Source organism: Oncorhynchus tshawytscha, linkage group LG23 (assembly GCF_018296145.1).
Source record: "Oncorhynchus tshawytscha isolate Ot180627B linkage group LG23, Otsh_v2.0, whole genome shotgun sequence".
In the NCBI taxonomy this organism is placed as follows: Eukaryota; Metazoa; Chordata; class Actinopteri; order Salmoniformes; family Salmonidae; genus Oncorhynchus; species Oncorhynchus tshawytscha.
In genome coordinates this window covers 710268-727962 of record NC_056451.1, presented here as the reverse complement: position 1 = coordinate 727962, position 17695 = coordinate 710268, and the positions used below count along the sequence as shown (strand labels likewise).

General features: G+C 41.3%; 1 pseudogene; it reads right to left on the bottom strand.

Annotated features, from left to right (window-relative positions):
* Positions 1-4187: 4187 nt before the first annotated feature.
* LOC112222587 lies at positions 4188-14184 on the bottom strand (annotated as a pseudogene).
* Between the last annotated feature and the right edge of the window lie 3511 nt (positions 14185-17695).

Here is a 17695-nt window from a genome sequence, read left to right as displayed (position 1 = left end):
TAAACGATTGTTGGAAAAATTACTTGTCATGCACAAAGTAGATGTCCTAACCGACTTGCCAAAACTATAGTTTGTTAACAAATTTGTGGAGTGGTTGAAAAACAAGTTTTAATGACTCCAACCTTAGTGTATGTAAACTTCCGACTTCAACTGTATCAAAGCTGCAGGCTAAAGTTAAATCTAGACTTGGTTTCCTCTATCGTAATCGCTCCTCTTTCCCAGCTGCCAAACTAACCCTGATTCAGATGACCATCCTACCCATGCGAGATTACGGAGACATCATTTATAGATCGGCAGGTAAGGGTGCTCTCGAGCAGCTAGACGCTCTTTACCATTCGGCCATCAGATTTGCCACCAATGCTCCTTATAGGACACATCACTGCACTCTATACTCCTCTGTAAACTGGTCATCTCTGTATACCCCTCGCAAGACCCGCTGGTTGATGCTTATTTATAAAACCCTTTTAGGCCTCACAACCACCTATCTGAGATATCTACTGCAGCCTTCATCCTCCACATACAACACCCATTCTGCCAGTCGCATTCTGGTAAAGGTCCCCAAAGCACACACATCCCTGGTTCAATCCTCTTTTCAGTTCGCTGCAGCTTGCGACTGGAATGAGCTGCAACAAACACTCAAACTGGACAGTTTTATCTCAATCTCTTCATTCAAAGACTCAATCATGGACACTCTTACTGACAGTTGTGGCTGCTTTGTGTGATGTATTGTTGTCTCTACCTTCATGACCTTTGTGCTGTTGACTGTGCCCAATAATGTTTGTACCATGTTGTGCTGCTACCATTTTGTGTTGCTACCATGGTGTGTTTGTCATGTGTTGCTGCCTTGCTATGTTATTGTCTTTAGGTCACTCTTTATGAAGTGTTGTGTTGTCTATCTTGTCGTGATGTGTGTTTTGTCCTATATTCATATTGTATTTATTTATTTTAATCCCAGGCCCCCGTCCCCGCAGGAGGCCTTTTGCCTTTTGGCAGGCCGTCATTGTAAATAAGAATTTGTTCATAACTGACTTGCCTAGTTAAATAAGTGTTAAATTAATAAAATATTAAAATCAAGGGTAAGCGATCAACAATTGGGACTACTTGTACACAACTGGTACCTAAAAACTAAATATTATATCTATGGCAGTGTAATTTAGTCCTATGTTCCTCAGAAACCTTCAGTGACTTCAGGTTTTGTTTTAACATGAGCAATGAAAATCAAACAATTGCTGGTAAAAAGATGCAGTGTCCCCATTTGACCCTCTTCTGTCCCCATCCATCCCCAGTGCCTCCTCAGTCTAATCTCTGATTGTTCTGTGAGGACCGTGGGGTCCCCTTACAGTAGCAATCTGATGGAAATGTTATCATAGACCCAGCAAATAGATAATCAGGCTTTACCAAGAATCAGAACTTACCAAGATAAAAGAGACCTTTGGTGTCAATAAGGATCAACAGCATACTGTACAATCAACAACATTCACAGAGGACAGGCCTATTGGTCACATCACGTTCGCTCTTCACAGTTCTCAAGTTTCTCAGAGCACAGGATAAAGCTCTGAGCAACCTCAGTCTGTTGATTAGAAAATATCCTTATGCCATTTCTGTAGTGTAATACAGTCTCCTGTGTAGTATGGTATTTGATAACAGTAAAGAAAACAATATGATTGAAGGAGCTTCAGTTCCACCTAGTGGTCACCATTGAGAACTAATCTTACTGCATTTGTGAAGAAAGTATTATAGACAGTAAAACAATAGATTTTTGTAAATTATATTGAGGATTGTTTTGAAAAAGGGAATTTGCAGATACAGTAGTACCTTTATATACTATAGTACCTTTATAATCAAACTATGAAATTAGCTGAGCCACTCCTTGTGACATGCTACTGTCTCACCATCATTTAACACAAAATGTAGAAGCCACTTTAGTGCAGGTTTGAATTTGTATCTATAAGTAGTTCTTTTTGAAATGCATTAATATAAAAAGGCACTCAATGTTGTTGTTCTCAAAAACACCATTGATAATTCTTCATGCAATACTTAAAGATCATTACTTGAAATCATGCTTGTGTTAATTCATCTGTATGGGCAATGAACCATTAATACATTACGGCCACATGCAACATATACTGTACAATACACTGAGTTTCCATGGCAGACTGACTAGGTGAATCTAGCTGAAAGCTATGATCCCTTATTGATATCACCTGTTAAATCAACTTCAATCAGTGTAGATTAAGGGGAGGAGACAGGTTAAAGAAGGATTTTTAAGCCTTGAGGCAATTGAGACATGGATTGTGTGTGTGTGTGCCATTCAGAAGGTTAATGGGCAAGACAAACGATTGAAGTGCCTTTGAACGGGGTATGTTAGCAGGTGCCAGGCGCACCTGTTTGAGTGTCAAGAACTGCAACTGCTGCAACTGCTGTGTTTTTCATGCTCAACAGTTTCCCGTGTGTATCAAGAATGGTCACCACCCAAATGACATCCAGCCAACTTGACACAACTGTGGGAAGCATTTGGAGTCAACATGGGCCAGCATCCCTGTGGAACCCTTTCTACACGTTGTAGAGTCTGTGCCCTGACGAATTGAGGCTGTTCTGAGGGTAAAAGGGGTTGCAACTCAATATTAGGAATGTGTTCCTAATGTTTTATACACTTTAATGTATATCAGAATTGAATTATTGTCTTCAATTTAACTTTTAAATGATGCAATTCACAATACTCAAAAGTTCGCACTGTTTTACTATAGATTCTTCAACAGACCACCAATTTCAACATTTCACCTCATAAGCAACATTTCACATCTCTTAAGCACACCAATCTTTTCACCACGAGTTAAACACATTGATCTCATTTCAGTCACATTGGGAAACTTCATATCCAATAAGAGGTAAATAATCTGACATGAAATTATGAAATGTGCAAGAATTGCCAAACAACTCCTAATTATGAAATTTGAAAGCAATATCCATTTTTTTTAATTTAATTTAATTTTTTTACCTTTATTTGACTAGGCAAGTCAGTTAAGAAAGAACAAATTCTTATTTTCAATGACGGCCTAGGAACAGTGGGTTAACTGCCTGTTCAGGGGCAGAACGACAGATTTGTACCTTGTCAGCTCGGGGGTTTGAACTTGCAACCTTCCGGTTACTAGTCCAACACTCAAACCACTAGGCTACCCTGCCGCCCCATTGAATTATAACCATTATAAATATTATCAAACACCAACATATTGTTCTTGAAATGCATTGTTATAGAGCTGTACACTAATGACAGTTTATTAATCAGACTCAGTAACATCGTGGCAACATATGGGCATTTCTCAGAGCAGAAGTGCAAGGTTCAGAATCCCACTTCCTCACCTAAATCCCTGTAGACTTCAAGGGACGGTTTTCCAGCCACGGTTTTCCAGCCTAGTCCAAGACTAAAAACCATTGTCAATGGAAAATCTCCATTGAAATAGCTTCTTAGTCCAGGACTATGCTTAATCTGTGTCCGAGAAACTGCTCCCAAGAGATTGATTGTATCGGATCAGAATACGTCTCCTCACTGCAGATACAAGCATGTATCTGACCCATGACTGACAAATGACTATGGATATAGAAGACCCAGAAACAGGGCCAGTGATGGAGTAGAGACACAGATGTCTTTTGGGACAGGGCATGGTGTAGCACCAGAGTTAAATGGGCTAAGGTTGGGGTTTGAGGGCACTGTAGTATCATTTTCACACTCCTGAGCAAAACTGAGCCAAGCCAAGCCTGAGCTGTACTGACCTGAATATGCATCCACCATAGTTTCTGGAACCTTGCTGGAAAGGATCATGAGAAAAGAATGTATCTGAGCCAGCACAGTATGGTTCAGGTGGGCCCTACGTTAATCAGGCATAGTTGGGGTAGAGAGCTAAGCCTTAGGGTGGGGTAGGTAGGGGGTATTACAACTGACCTCCAGGGTTCAGAAATATGTAGTTAGAGCAAGGGCTAGGTTGATACTTCACAGTCCAGTGAGCTTTAATCGGGATGTGTACATATTACATTATTTCAGTAAGAGGGCACTGACTCAGACTCATAACCCCCCCCCAAACAAAACAAGATTAAACACACCAACAGAGACCAATGCAAAAATTCTGACTCGTATAATTATAATAATAATAAACTTCAACACAACATCTTACAAGCCCATGGTGGGCTGTTCAGCTGAAGTCTCGGTCGGGAAACATGAGAGGGGTGAGCAGGGTAGAGGTAGAGGCCCAGGCCCAGCCAACTGGAGCTGATCTTCACCCACACAGCTGGCATACTGCTCTGCATGGCCTGGCTGGTGGTGTCTGGCCTGAGGAATGAAGGGAGAAGGTATCAGTTTAAAGAGTGTAACTTTATAGAGGCTTTCTATCCTTCTCTCATCCCCTTAATTTAGGCTGATCTGAAAACACAGAAGAGGTCAGAGCAATATGGTGGATTAATGCTGCCTATCAGGGATTTGGTTTCGCATAGTTTCACACAAAGGCTGTTGTGATTCACCCAAAGAAATATCCCTCCTGATCCCATGGCTTTCAAACTGACAAGGAATACATACATAACATACCTAATAGGACACCTAGAAATATTGTAAAATGTTCTAACATTTCTATAGAGCTGTAGCTCTGATGGTCAGCTGTTACTGTACTTACTGGTACCAGTTAGTGAGTGTCATCATGATGTAGAGGGAGGCCAGGCAGAAGTGAAAGTGGAATAAGGAGTAGCTGTAGGTGACCCCCTCACCCTCATTATTCACAGCCCGTCACACATTGTCCTCCCCTACCTCGCCCTCTCCTCCATAACCCCCGCCCTCCCCGGTCTGCATCAGCTTGTTCACCTGAGTGTTGTTGGACGAACGTATGTCCAGCAACACCCAGGGGGGAGAGAGTCAAATCAAATCCAGCTTTATTTATACAGCACATTTCAGACATGGAATGCAACACAATGTGCTTCACAGGAAACAAATAAGAAAATAAAAGCTTAAATATTTACTACACAACAAACATGAGGATAAAAAAACAAAAGAATAACAATAGAAACTGAATGACTAAAAGCACCCCTAGGTAAAGCAAAGCTAAAAAGGTGTGGGAGGGCAGGAAAGAGAATGGAAAATGTGAACGAGACATACATAAAGAAAGGGAGAAAGAAGAGAGAAGGGGAGAGAAAAAGAGATACAAAAAGAGAGACCAAGGGTCAGCATGGGAGATCTATCAAGATCATAGCATAACAGACAATTAAATAATCAGCCATGATATGGATTCCAAATTGGAGTAGCTAGCTACCTGGCATAGAGAGTGCAGAAGAGGAAGATGACCAAACCCACAATGCTCTGGGCATCCCACCACTGCACCTGTACTGGGGCACTGGTGGGTGTGGGCTCGCTGGAGCTGACATTTGACACCAGACTTAGCAGGCTGGGGTTACACTTACGGTCTGAGAGAGACAGACACAGCAAATCAGCCATAGAATGTAGGATAGTTATGGGGAAGGAAAAAAACACGTAAAGAGACCTGCAGTCTTGAGGACGGCAACAGACTAAACCTATGATCACAATAGATATGCCAAGTGTCTATTAATTACAACAATTGCGTGCAGACTGTTGTAGACACACTCCAAGACATGTCTGAGCTTTTCCACTGACCCACTACAAGCACAAGTACAAGCATGGGCCATAAGTAGGACCATGAGTTTTTCCTGACTATGTAACTTAACAAGAAAACAACCCCAGGACCTAGTAAATGTAACGAGTTGGGGAAGGTGAGTGAACTACCAAAGTCTGCCAAACTCACCAGTAGGCAACACTCAGTGCTGCAGTGGTTTGGAAAGCAAATATAAACATAGACTGGAGAGAGAAAGTAAAAACAACTATATACAATGACAACAACTCTGTAGAAACTGGAATGAGAAAGAGGCTGAGACTCACTTGGGTTGTTAGTCAAGGTGGACCAGGTGACATACATGGTGTAGAGGGAGATGAGAGGCCTGGAGCAGACCAGGCTGGGTCTTCATGTGACACAAAAACATAGGTACTGGTAAACACATGTATGCAGTGGAACAAATTCATCATCATGCAATGCACACAATTGTCAACACCGTTATCAACAAAAACTGACTAATAAAAGCATTCCCTTACCAAACATTGTATCAATAATTACTGATATAATTGCTAAAACTGTTCCTTAATTTGAGGTGGGCAATGAAACCGCAACAATACCTGTACTTTGGGCAGGATGGAGACGATGGAGATGATGACACTGAAGATGAGGTTGAGGCTGATGAAGACCTTGAGCTCGGGGCAGTCTTTAGGCTGGGTGTAGTAGATGTAGAACAGCACCACAGAGGTGAAGGCCAGTGTGTAGTGGAGGAAGGTGAACGACAACAGACCTGAGGGAGAGAGGGGCAACATGGAGAGGGTCAGCAAAAACAGTCATGTATGACAAACACCCCCATACTCTATATATATATATATATATATATATATATATAGACGGTTAGGACATATACTTTGTGCATGACAAAGTAACTTTTCCAACGATTGTTTACAGAAAGATTATTTCACTTATACTTCATTGTATCACAATTCCAGTGGGTCAGAAGTTTACATACACGAAGTTAACTTCTCTAGGGTAGGGGGCAGCATTCAGAATTTTGGATGAAAAACATGCCCAAATGAAATGGCCTGCTACTCGGGCCCAGACGATATGATATGCATGGATGGAGAGAAAGTTTCCAACACTGTTAAAATGGTGTCTGTGAGTATAACAGAACTGATTTGGCAGGAGAAAACCTGAGAAAATCCATTCAGGAAGTTGTTTTTTTTGTTGGTTTTGTAGTTTTCTATTCAATGCCATTACAGTATCCACTGACTTAGGACTCAAATTGCAGTTCCTATGCCTTCCACTAGATGTCAACAGTCTTTAGAAATTGTTTCAGGCTTGTATTCTGATAAATGAGGGAGTAAGACCAGTCTGAATGAGTGGACCCAGAGACCAGATGTGTCACAGAGCTTTTTCATGCGCAATCCCGAGAGAGTGCCTATCTTGTTTACCTTTTACATTGACGTTATTGTCCGCTTGAAATATTATAGATCATTTAGGCTAAAGGATTGAAAAAAAAACATCGTTTGACATTTTGACGTTTTACAGTTAAAATTTAGATTTTTTTTGTCTGCCTGTTTTGACTGCGTTTGAGCCTGTGGATTACTGAAGAAAACGCGCGAACAAAACGGAGGTTTTTGGATATAAATAGACTTTCTGGAACAAAAGGAACATTTATTGAGTAAATTAATGTCTTCTGAGTGCAACCATATGAAGATCATCAATGGTAAGGGATTCATTTTATCTCTATTTCTGACTTGTGTAACGCTTCTGCTTGGCTGGTTACACTTTGTAATAATTTGTCAACTTGGCTATGTTCTGGGCTAGGTATGCTTTCGCAAGACGTTAATCTTTAAACCTATGTAAAATATGTTTTGTTTTCTGAATTTTTATAATGAGCATTTCTGTATTTGAATTTGGCGCTCTGCAATCTCACTGGATGTTGGCCAGATGGGACGCTAGCGTGATGGGACGCTAGCGCTAGCATGGAGAGGTTATCGCGAAAAAACAGGCCTTATTTTAGTGCATTTTTCACCCTGCCAGCTCCTATTAGTTCTATTGAGCACCGTGGCACCAGCTCACCTTCCAAACGTTCTATTCCCAGTGGCAGTGAGACCTGCTCACATTGTTTTATAGTAAAATGTAAAAAACAAAATAATATTGGAACTATTGTTTCCTATGGGGAAATATAGGCATGTCTGTCTATTTCGCCAAATATCTCCCAATGTGTACATATATATTGTTTTCAAGTCGGGTGTAACCGGTGTGAAATGGCTAGCTCGTTAGCGAGGTGCACGCTAATTGCGTTTCAATCGGTGACGTCTCTCGCTTTGAGACCGTGAAGTGCTCTGCAAGGGCCGTGGCTTTTCTGCACACAGTAGCACGTTTGTATCAAATCAAATCAAATTTCATTGGTCACATACACATGGTTATATCTGAAGCGATTCTTGTGATTATTGTGACTTTGCCATTGTAATTGTTTGTAAGCTTGTGTAGTCAACTTGATCTATGATCGTATGCTATCCATTTGTTGTTTGTATGCTGTTCTTTGTATGACATTTTTGTATTTTATTATTAACCAATGATATTAGGCCTCTCTTGGCCATGATTACAGACACCTGTGTCTTTTGACACTATATAAATGAGTCATCCCACAGTGTTTGTGATTATACCCTGATGAAGACAGCTTGGCTGTCGAAACGTTGGTAATAACATTTTTGCATCTGAGCTCCTAGAGTGTGCGGCTCTCTTTTATTTTCACATACACATGGTAAGCAGATGTTAATGCGAGTGTAACGAAATGCTTGTGCTTCTAGTTCCGACCATGTAATAATATCTAACAGGTAATCTAACAATTTCACAACAACTCCATTATACACACAAGTGTAAAGGAATGAATAAGAATATGTACATATATGGATGACCGATGGCCGTGCGTCATAGGCAAGATGCAGTAGATGGTATAGAGTACGGTATATACATATGAGGTGAGTAATGTAGGGTATGTAAACATTATATAAAGTGGTATTGTTTAAAGTGACTAGAGATACATTTATGACATCCAAAGGAGCTAAATGAATAAATAAATAAATACAGTAGGGGAAGAGATAGTTGTTTGGGCTATTTATAGATGGGCTATGTACAGGTGCAGTGATCTGTGAGCTGCTCTGACAGCTAGTGCTTAAAGTTAGTGAGGGAGATAAGTGTTTCCAGTTTCAGAGATTTTTGTAGTTTGTTCCTGTCATTGGCAGCAGAGAACTGGAAGGAGAGGCGGCCAAGGGAGGAATTGGCTTTGGGGGTGACAAGTGAGATATACCTGCTGGAACGTGTGCTACGGGTGGGTGCAGCTATGGTGACCAGCGACCAGAGATAAGGCGGGACTTTACCTAGCAGGGTCTTGTAAATGACCTGGAGCCAGTAGGTTTGGCGACGAGTATGAAGCGAGGGCCAGCCAACGAGAGGGTACATGTCGCAATGGTGGGTAGTATATGGGGATTTGGTGACAAAACAGATGGCACTGTGATAGACTGCATCCAATTTGTTGAGTAGGGTGTTGAACGCTATTTTGTAAATGACATTGCCAAAGTCGAGGATCGGAAAGATGGTCAGTTTTACGAGGGTATGTTTGGCAGCATGAGTGAAGGATACTTTGTTGCGAAATAGGAAGCCAAATCTAGATTTAACTTTAGATCTAACTCACTAACTCAATGTTAGTTATGGCTGTTTAACAGTCTGATGGCCTTGAGATAGAAGCTGTTTTTCAGTCTCCCTGTCCCAGCACCTGTACTGACCTCTCCTTCTGGATGAAAGTGGGGTGAACAGGCTTTTGCTCGGATGGTTGTTGTCCTTGATGATCTTTTTGGCCTTCCTGTGACAATCGGGTGGTGTAGGTGTGCTGGAGGGCAGGTAGTTTTCACCCGGTAATGCGTCGTGCAGACCTCACTACCCTCTGGTGAGCCTTATGGTTGTGGACGGAGCAGTTGCCGTACCAGGCAGTGATACAGCCCGACAGGATGCTCTTGATTGTGCATCTGTAAAAGTTTGAGTGTTTTCAGTGACAAGCCAAATTTCTTCAGCCTCTTGAGGTTGAAGAGGCGCTGTTACGCCTTCTTCACCACGTTGTCTGCATGGGTGGACCATTTCAGGTTGTCCGTGATGTGTATGCTGAGGAACTTAAAACTTTCCACCTTCTCCATTACTGTCTCATCGATGTGGATAGGGGGGTGCTCCCTCTGCTGTTTCCTGAAGTCCACGACCATCTCCTTTGTTTTGTTGACGTGTCCTCAGATTAATGTAGATGAAGGGAGTTATATGATATAGTTATAAGATATGCATAGTTTTTTTCTGTATATATGAATTACAAATGAATGTTTCTTGTCTATTGCATAGTTACAATGTGTAATCATTAATGTCCCAGGAGCAGGAATGGTAAACACTGTAGAAGTGTACAATTGTAATACGCACATGCAGACACAGCATCATTTCTGATCCATTTGATGTTATTTTAATAGACCAAAAAATAGCTTTTCTTTCAAAAGCAAGGACATTTCTAAGTGATCCCAAACTTTTGAATGGAAGTGTAAACATTGAATCCCAACGCATGACGTAACGTTAGTTAGCAAGCCTACCCTGCATGAATCTGCAGGTAGCTAACCAACAAGGTTCTATGGCTATAACTAGTCAAGCAAATATGTCTGAGATACGAAGAATAAGATCATGCACATAATGTTGGCTAGAGACCCAGCCAGCTAACGTGAGATATCTAACAGTACACTTGAAATGAAACTACTTTCTGTCAAAATTAGAAACGTGGAATATCTGAAATCTTACCAGTATACAGCATGGTTGGACATGTCTCCTGTCTGATACCATGCATGGTTGCCCTTAGTTTGATGATTGTAGTCCAGACTGGTGTATTCTCCATCTCCTTAGCTATCATACTCGAATTCCACTGATTTCAAAACTCAGTCCTCCAGAAAGTGGAGAGCATACACATAACGTTAGCTAGCTAACAGTACACTTTAACTTGACATTAGGTTTATACAGTTTTAGCACGCAATTTAAAAAAAATTAAAAGCTGCGTTCGACACAATTACCTAAACATACCAACCTGCTCCAATAGACAGACGTGTGCTATATGGTAGACCAATCAAAACTCTTCTCTCAGCATGTCCAGCCCACTCATTATCTCAGCCAATTATGGCTAGCGGGAAAGTTGCTCCCTTTTTTCTGTGGCTAAACCAACTAGGCGTGTAATTTAACAATTGTATTAGTATTTACAGATTGCATACAAGTTTGATATTAAGGCACATGAAAGTTCACATGTTCGAGAAGGCATTTCTGCCCAAAAACGCATTTTAATACATTTGTGACATACGCCTAGTTTGCTGAATCGGGTCACAAATGGAAGCTTTAATCATTGTGTTTTTCTTGTCTATATTGAATACGTCATTTAATCATTCACAGTGTAGGTTGGAAAAAGTATATGAACCCCTGGGGTGGCAGGGTAGCCTAGTGGTTAGAGCGTTGGACTAGTAACCGAATGTTGGTTAGAGCTGCCTTGCCCTACAATAAATACTCACAAAATTTGAGTTTGCTATTCACAAGAAGCATTGCCTGATGTGAACCATGCCTTGAACAAAAGAGATCTCAGAAGATCTAAGATTAAGAATTGTTGACTTGCATGAAGCTGGAAAGTAAGGGAAGGCCCCCATGAAATGGACAAAAATGAATGGCAACTTATTGCCATTGAGCGAACCATATACACAATCGCAAATTACCACTCAAATGGAGGGCAGTTCATTCAAACCTGATGTCACCAGTTTGTAGAAACTGGTTAAGGTTTTTCCATTGTGTAATGAAGAAGTGCCATAGCTCAGAACGAACGTCACTTCATGTGTACCTTTTGATAGAGGGGCGTAACCAGAAAAGTAGTAGTCAGTTTGTTTTCCTCCTGTATTGAACACAGATCATCCCGTCTTCAATTTGATCGATTATATACATTTAGAAACACCTAAAGTTGTACTACAAATGTAGTTTGAAATGTTTTGGCAAAGTTTACAGGTAACTTTTGAGATATTTTGTAGCGAAGTTGGAAGCTGTGTTTTTCTGGATCAAATGCGCCAAATAAATGGACATTTTGGATATATATTGACGGAATTACTCAAACAAAAGGACCATTTGTGATGTTTATGGGACATATAGGAGTGCCAACAAAAGAAGCTCATCAAAGGTAAGGCATGATTTATATTTTATTTCTGCGTTTTGTGTCGCTCCGGCAGAGTTTAAATATGCTACTCTCATTGTTTACTGTTGTGCTATCATCAGATAATAACATCTTGTGCTTTCGTTGAAAAGCCTTTTTGAAGTCTGACATGTTGGCTGGATTCACAACGAGTGTAGTTTTAATTTGCTATCTTGCATGTGTAATTTAATGAAAGTTAGATATTTATAGAAATGTATTTGAATTTGGCACTCTGCATTTTCCCTGGCTATTGGCCATGTGGGACGCAAGTGTCCCGCCTACCCCAGAGAGGGCCTTTAAATTGTTTAACTTGGGTCAAACATTTTGGGTAGCCTTCCACAAGCTTCCCACAATAAGTTGGGTGAATTTTGGCCCATTCCTCCTGATAAAGCTGGTGTAACTGAGTCAGGTTTGTAGGCCTCCTTATTCACTCACTCTTTTTCAGTTCTGCCCACAAATTTTAAGGTCAGGGCTTTGTGATGGCCACTCCAATACCTTGACTTTGTTGTCCTTAAGCCATTTTGCCACAATTTTGGAAGTATGCTTGGGGTCATTGTCAATGTGGAAGACCCATTTGCGACCAAGCTTTAAATTCCTGACTGATGTCTTGAGATGTTCCTTCAATTTTTCGACAAAATTTTCTTTCCTCATGATGTCATTTATTTTGTGAAGTGCACCAGTCCCTCCTGCAGCAAAGCACCCCCACAACATGATGCTGCCACCCCGTGCCTCACGATTGGGATGGTGTTCTTCGGCTTGCAAGCCTCCCCCTTTTTCCTCCAAACATAACGATGGTTATGATGGCCAAACAGTTCTATTTTTGTTTCATCAGACCAGAGGACATTTCTCCAAAAAGTACGATCTTTGTACCCATGTGCAGTCGAAACTGTAGTCTGACTTTTTTTATGGCGGTTTTGGAGCAATGGCTTCTTCCTTGCTGAGCTTCCTCTCAGGTTATGTCGTTATAGTTATAGGATCTCCAATGTCATGCAATAAAATGCTAATTAATTACTTAAAATCATACAATGTGATTTTCTGGATTTTTGTTTCTCTCACAGTTGAAGTGTACCTATGATAAAAATTACAGACCTCTACATGCTTTGTAAGTTGGGAAACCTGCAAAATCAGCAGTGTATCAAATACTTGTTCTCCCCATTGTACTTGGGATAATTTACAACTAATTATTATTTCTATACAAGGGAATATGCAACTTCAGACTTCCACACCTTTATTTTTAATCAAATAAATGTTATCATTTTATAATTTCTTCAAACTTCAATCTCAAATTTCTCCATAAACCCTACTCCTTAGGCAATCATATTTTGTAATCTGTATGCATTCTACACCTTGCCTCCTTAGGCAAAGTTATATCCAGATAGCTTGCACCTGACTACAAATAATTTTAGATCTTCACAACTGCATAAAGTTTAGGTGATAGTTTTGGATTAGCACTTTGACCTCACATCTTGTAAAGTTTGGCAATAATTTTCTGGTGGTCTGTGTGCCCCTTAATAACAAAGCAATATTTTAACATAAACGTAAATTAATGATTTGTCCTAATAGACTTGACACAAAGCACAATATGAACTTTAGCTCAAACACAACCTCATTTAAACTGATTTAGATTAATAAAAAAATGGGTTTTCAAAACAAACATTGCAGATGTTGTTACAAAATATATGCCAAATTGTCCCTTAAACCTGACTCCATATGCGCTAGTGAAGACCATATGGACATTATTTTGACAGACCTTGTGCCTGTCCATGACCATTCTTTTGCCTACCCCTTTTGGATTGTTAATAAACATCTTGGACTCTAACCATCTGCATCTGTGTCTCGCCTTGTGCCCTTATAGGTATAAGCATTCTGGTTATGACTCCACCTTGCTTCCTTAGGTAAAGTTACATCCAGATAGCTTGCACCTGACAAATCATCTCAGATATTCACTAGTGCATATGGAGTAAGTTTTAGAGCAAAGCTGTTTTTTTAAACAGGAAATGACAATGTCTCTTATGACTTCACCTGACAAAGAGCATCATGTAATCTGTAGCTCCTATACCACCTAGCAACTAGCTATCTCTGAAAACAAGTAACTTCATCTTTAGAGCTTGGACCTGTGGGGAGGTCCTGAGGTCATCAAGTTCGAATAATACTTTTTAGAACACCTCAAAGGTATATTTCAGTTCTTTGGGGTATAGATGAGCCATAGATGAGGCCCATAAGCAACGTACATGACTGTGTAACACTGGGAATATCAGCCAGGACCTCTGCTCCTTCGATGCAGATCCCATGCTCTATATTCTGGTGCAGATTCTTCACAGTGAACACTTTCATCACATGCTGAACGAGGTCCTCTCAGATCGTGGTGTCGTCAGAACTGACAGAGTGAAAATGTTTAGAAATAATCAACTAGGCTACAAGATTAACTGTGCAACTTGAGAGGAGAGAGAGGAAAAGAAAGGAAGATACCTCATGTAAAGATAAATAAGTATACAAAAATAAAAACCTTTACCTTGTATTCTGTGATAAGGTCCTTTCGCCGAAGTATATGATCAAGCCACGGATCACACTGTCTCGTCTTTCCTGGATGGTGTTGCACTGTAATATGATGTTATACAAATATTTGCATTTAATACCGGAAAATAAATACACAGTATAACCTATATCAAATCAAATCAAATTTATTTATATAGCCCTTCGTACATCAGCTGATATCTCAAAGTGCTGTACAGAAACCCAGCCTAAAACCCCAAACAGCAAGCAATGCAGGTGTAGAAGCACGGTGGCTAGGAAAAACTCCCTAGAAAGGCCAAAACCTAGGAAGAAACCTAGAGAGGAACCAGGCTATGTGGGGTGGCCAGTCCTCTTCTGGCTGTGCCGGGTGGAGATTATAACAGAACATGGCCAAGATGTTCAAATGTTCATAAATGACCAGCATGGTCGTATAATAATAATGCAGAACAGTTGAAACTGGAGCAGCAGCACGGTCAGATGGACTGGGGACAGCAAGGAGTCATCATGTCAGGTAGTCCTGGGGCATGGTCCTAGGGCTCAGGTCCTCAGAGAGAGAGAAAAAAAGAGAGAATTAGAGAGAGCATATGTGGGGTGGCCAGTCCTCTTCTGGCTGTGCCGGGTGGAGATTATAACAGAACATGGCCAAGATGTTCAAATGTTCATAAATGATCAGCATGTTCGAATAATAAGAAGGCAGAACAGTTGAAACTGGAGCAGCAGCACGGCCAGGTGGACTGGGGACAGCAAGGAGTCATCATGTCAGGTAATCCTGGGGCATGGTCCTAGGGCTCAGGTCCTCCGAGAGAGAGAAGGAGAGAATTAGAGAACGCACACTTAGATTCACACAGGACACCGAATAGGACAGGAGAAGTACTCCAGATATAACAAACTGACCCTAGCCCCCCGACACATAAACTACTGCAGCATAAATACTGGAGGCTGAGACAGGAGGGGTCAGGAGACACTGTGGACCCACCCGAGGACACCCCCGGACAGGGCCAAACAGGAAGGATATAACCCCACCCGCTTTGCCAAAGCACAGCCCCCACACCACTAGAGGGATATCTTCAACCACCAACTTACCATCCTGAGACAGGGCCGAGTATAGCCCACAAAGATCTCCGCCATGGCACAACCCAAGGGGGGGGCGCCAACTCAGACAGGATGACCACATCAGTGAATCAACCCACTCAGGTGACGCACCCCTTCCAGGGACGGCATGAGAGAGCCCCATTAAGCCAGTGACTCAGCCCCTGTAATAGGGTTAGAGGCAGAGAATCCCAGTGGAAAGAGGGGAACCGGCCAGGCAGAGACAGCAAGGGCGGTTCGTTGCTCCAGAGCCTTCCGTTCACCTTCCCACTCCTGGGCCAGACTACACTCAATCATATGACCCACTGAAGAGATGAGTCTTCAGTAAAGACTTAAAGGTTGAGACCGAGTTTGCGTCTCTGACATGGGTAGGCAGACCGTTCCATAAAAATGGAGCTCTATAGGAGAAAGCCCTGCCTCCAGCTGTTTGCTTAGAAATTCTAGGGACAATTAGGAGGCCTGCGTCTTGTGACCGTAGCGTACGTGTAGGTATGTACGGCAGGACCAAATCAGAGAGATAGGTAGGAGCAAGCCCATGTAATGCTTTGTAGGTTAGCAGTAAAACCTTGAAATCAGCCCTTGCTTTGACAGGAAGCCAGTGTAGAGAGGCTAGCACTGGAGTAATATGATCAAATGTTTTGGTTCTAGTCAGGATTCTAGCAGCCGTATTTAGCACCAACTGAAGTTTATTCAGTGCTTTATCCGGGTAGCCGGAAAGTAGAGCATTGCAGTAGTCTAACCTAGAAGTGACAAAAGCATGGATTAATTTTTCTGCATCATTTTTGGATAGAAAGTTTATGATTTTTGCAATGTTACGTAGATGGAAAAAAAGCTGTCCTTGAAATGGTCTTGATATGTTCTTCAAAAGAGAGATCAGGGTCCAGAGTAATGCCGAGGTCCTTCACAGTTTTATTTGAGACGACTGTACAACCATTAAGATGAATTGTCAGATTCAACAGAAGATCTCTTTGTTTCTTGGGACCTAGAACAAGCATCTCTGTTTTGTCCGAGTTTAAAAGTAGAAAGTTTGCAGGCATCCACTTCCTTATGTCTGAAACACATGCTTCTAGCAAGGGCAATTTTGGGGCTTCACCATGTTTCATTGAAATGTACAGCTGTGTGTCATCCGCATAGCAGTGAAAGTTAACATTATGTTTTCGAATAACATCCCCAAGAGGTAAAATGTATAGTGAAAACAATAGTGGTCCTAAAACGGAACCTTGAGGAACACCGAAATTTACAGTTGATTTGTCAGAGGACAAACCATTCACAGAGACAAACTGATATCTTTCCGACAGATAAGATCTAAACCAGGCCAGAACTTGTCCGTGTAGACCAATTTGGGTTTCCAATCTCTCCAAAAGAATGTGGTGATCGATGGTATAAAAAGCAGCACTAAGGTCTAGGAGCACGAGGACAGATGCAGAGCCTCGGTCCGATGCCATTAAAATGTAATTTACCACCTTCACAAGTGCCGTCTCAGTGCTATGATGGGGTCTAAAACCAGACTGAAGCATTTCGTATACATTGTTTGTCTTCAGGAAGGCAGTAAGTTGCTGCGCAACAGCGTTTTCTAAAATATTTGAGAGGAATGGAAGATTCGATATAGGCCGATAGTTTTTTATATTTTCTGGATCAAGGTTTGGCTTTTTCAAGAGAGGCTTTATTACTGCCACTTTTAGTGAGTTTGGTACACATCCGGTGGATAGAGAGCCGTTTATTATGTTCAACATATGAAGGGCCAAGCACGTGAAGCAGCTCTTTCAGTAGTTTAGTTGGAATAGGGTCCAGTATGCAGCTTGAAGGTTTAGAGGCCATGATTATTTTCATCATTGTGTCAAGAGATATATTACTAAAACACTTGAGCGTCTCTCTTGATCCTAGGTCCTGGGAGAGTTGTGCAGACTCAGGACAACTGAGCTTCGAAGGAATACGCAGATTTAAAGAGGAGTCCGTCATTTGCTTTCTCATAATCATAATCTTTTCCTCAAAGAAGTTCATGAATTTATCACTGCTAAAGTGAAAGTCATCCTCTCTTGGGGAATGCTGCTTTTTAGTTAGCTTTGCGACAGTATCAAAAAGGAATTTCGGATTGTTCTTATTTTCCTCAATTAAGTTTGAAAGATAGGATGATCGAGCAGCAGTAAGGGCTCTTCGGTACTGCACGGTACTGTCTTTCCAAGCTAGTCGGAAGACTTCCAGTTTGGTGTGGCGCCATTTCCGTTCCAATTTTCTGGAAGCT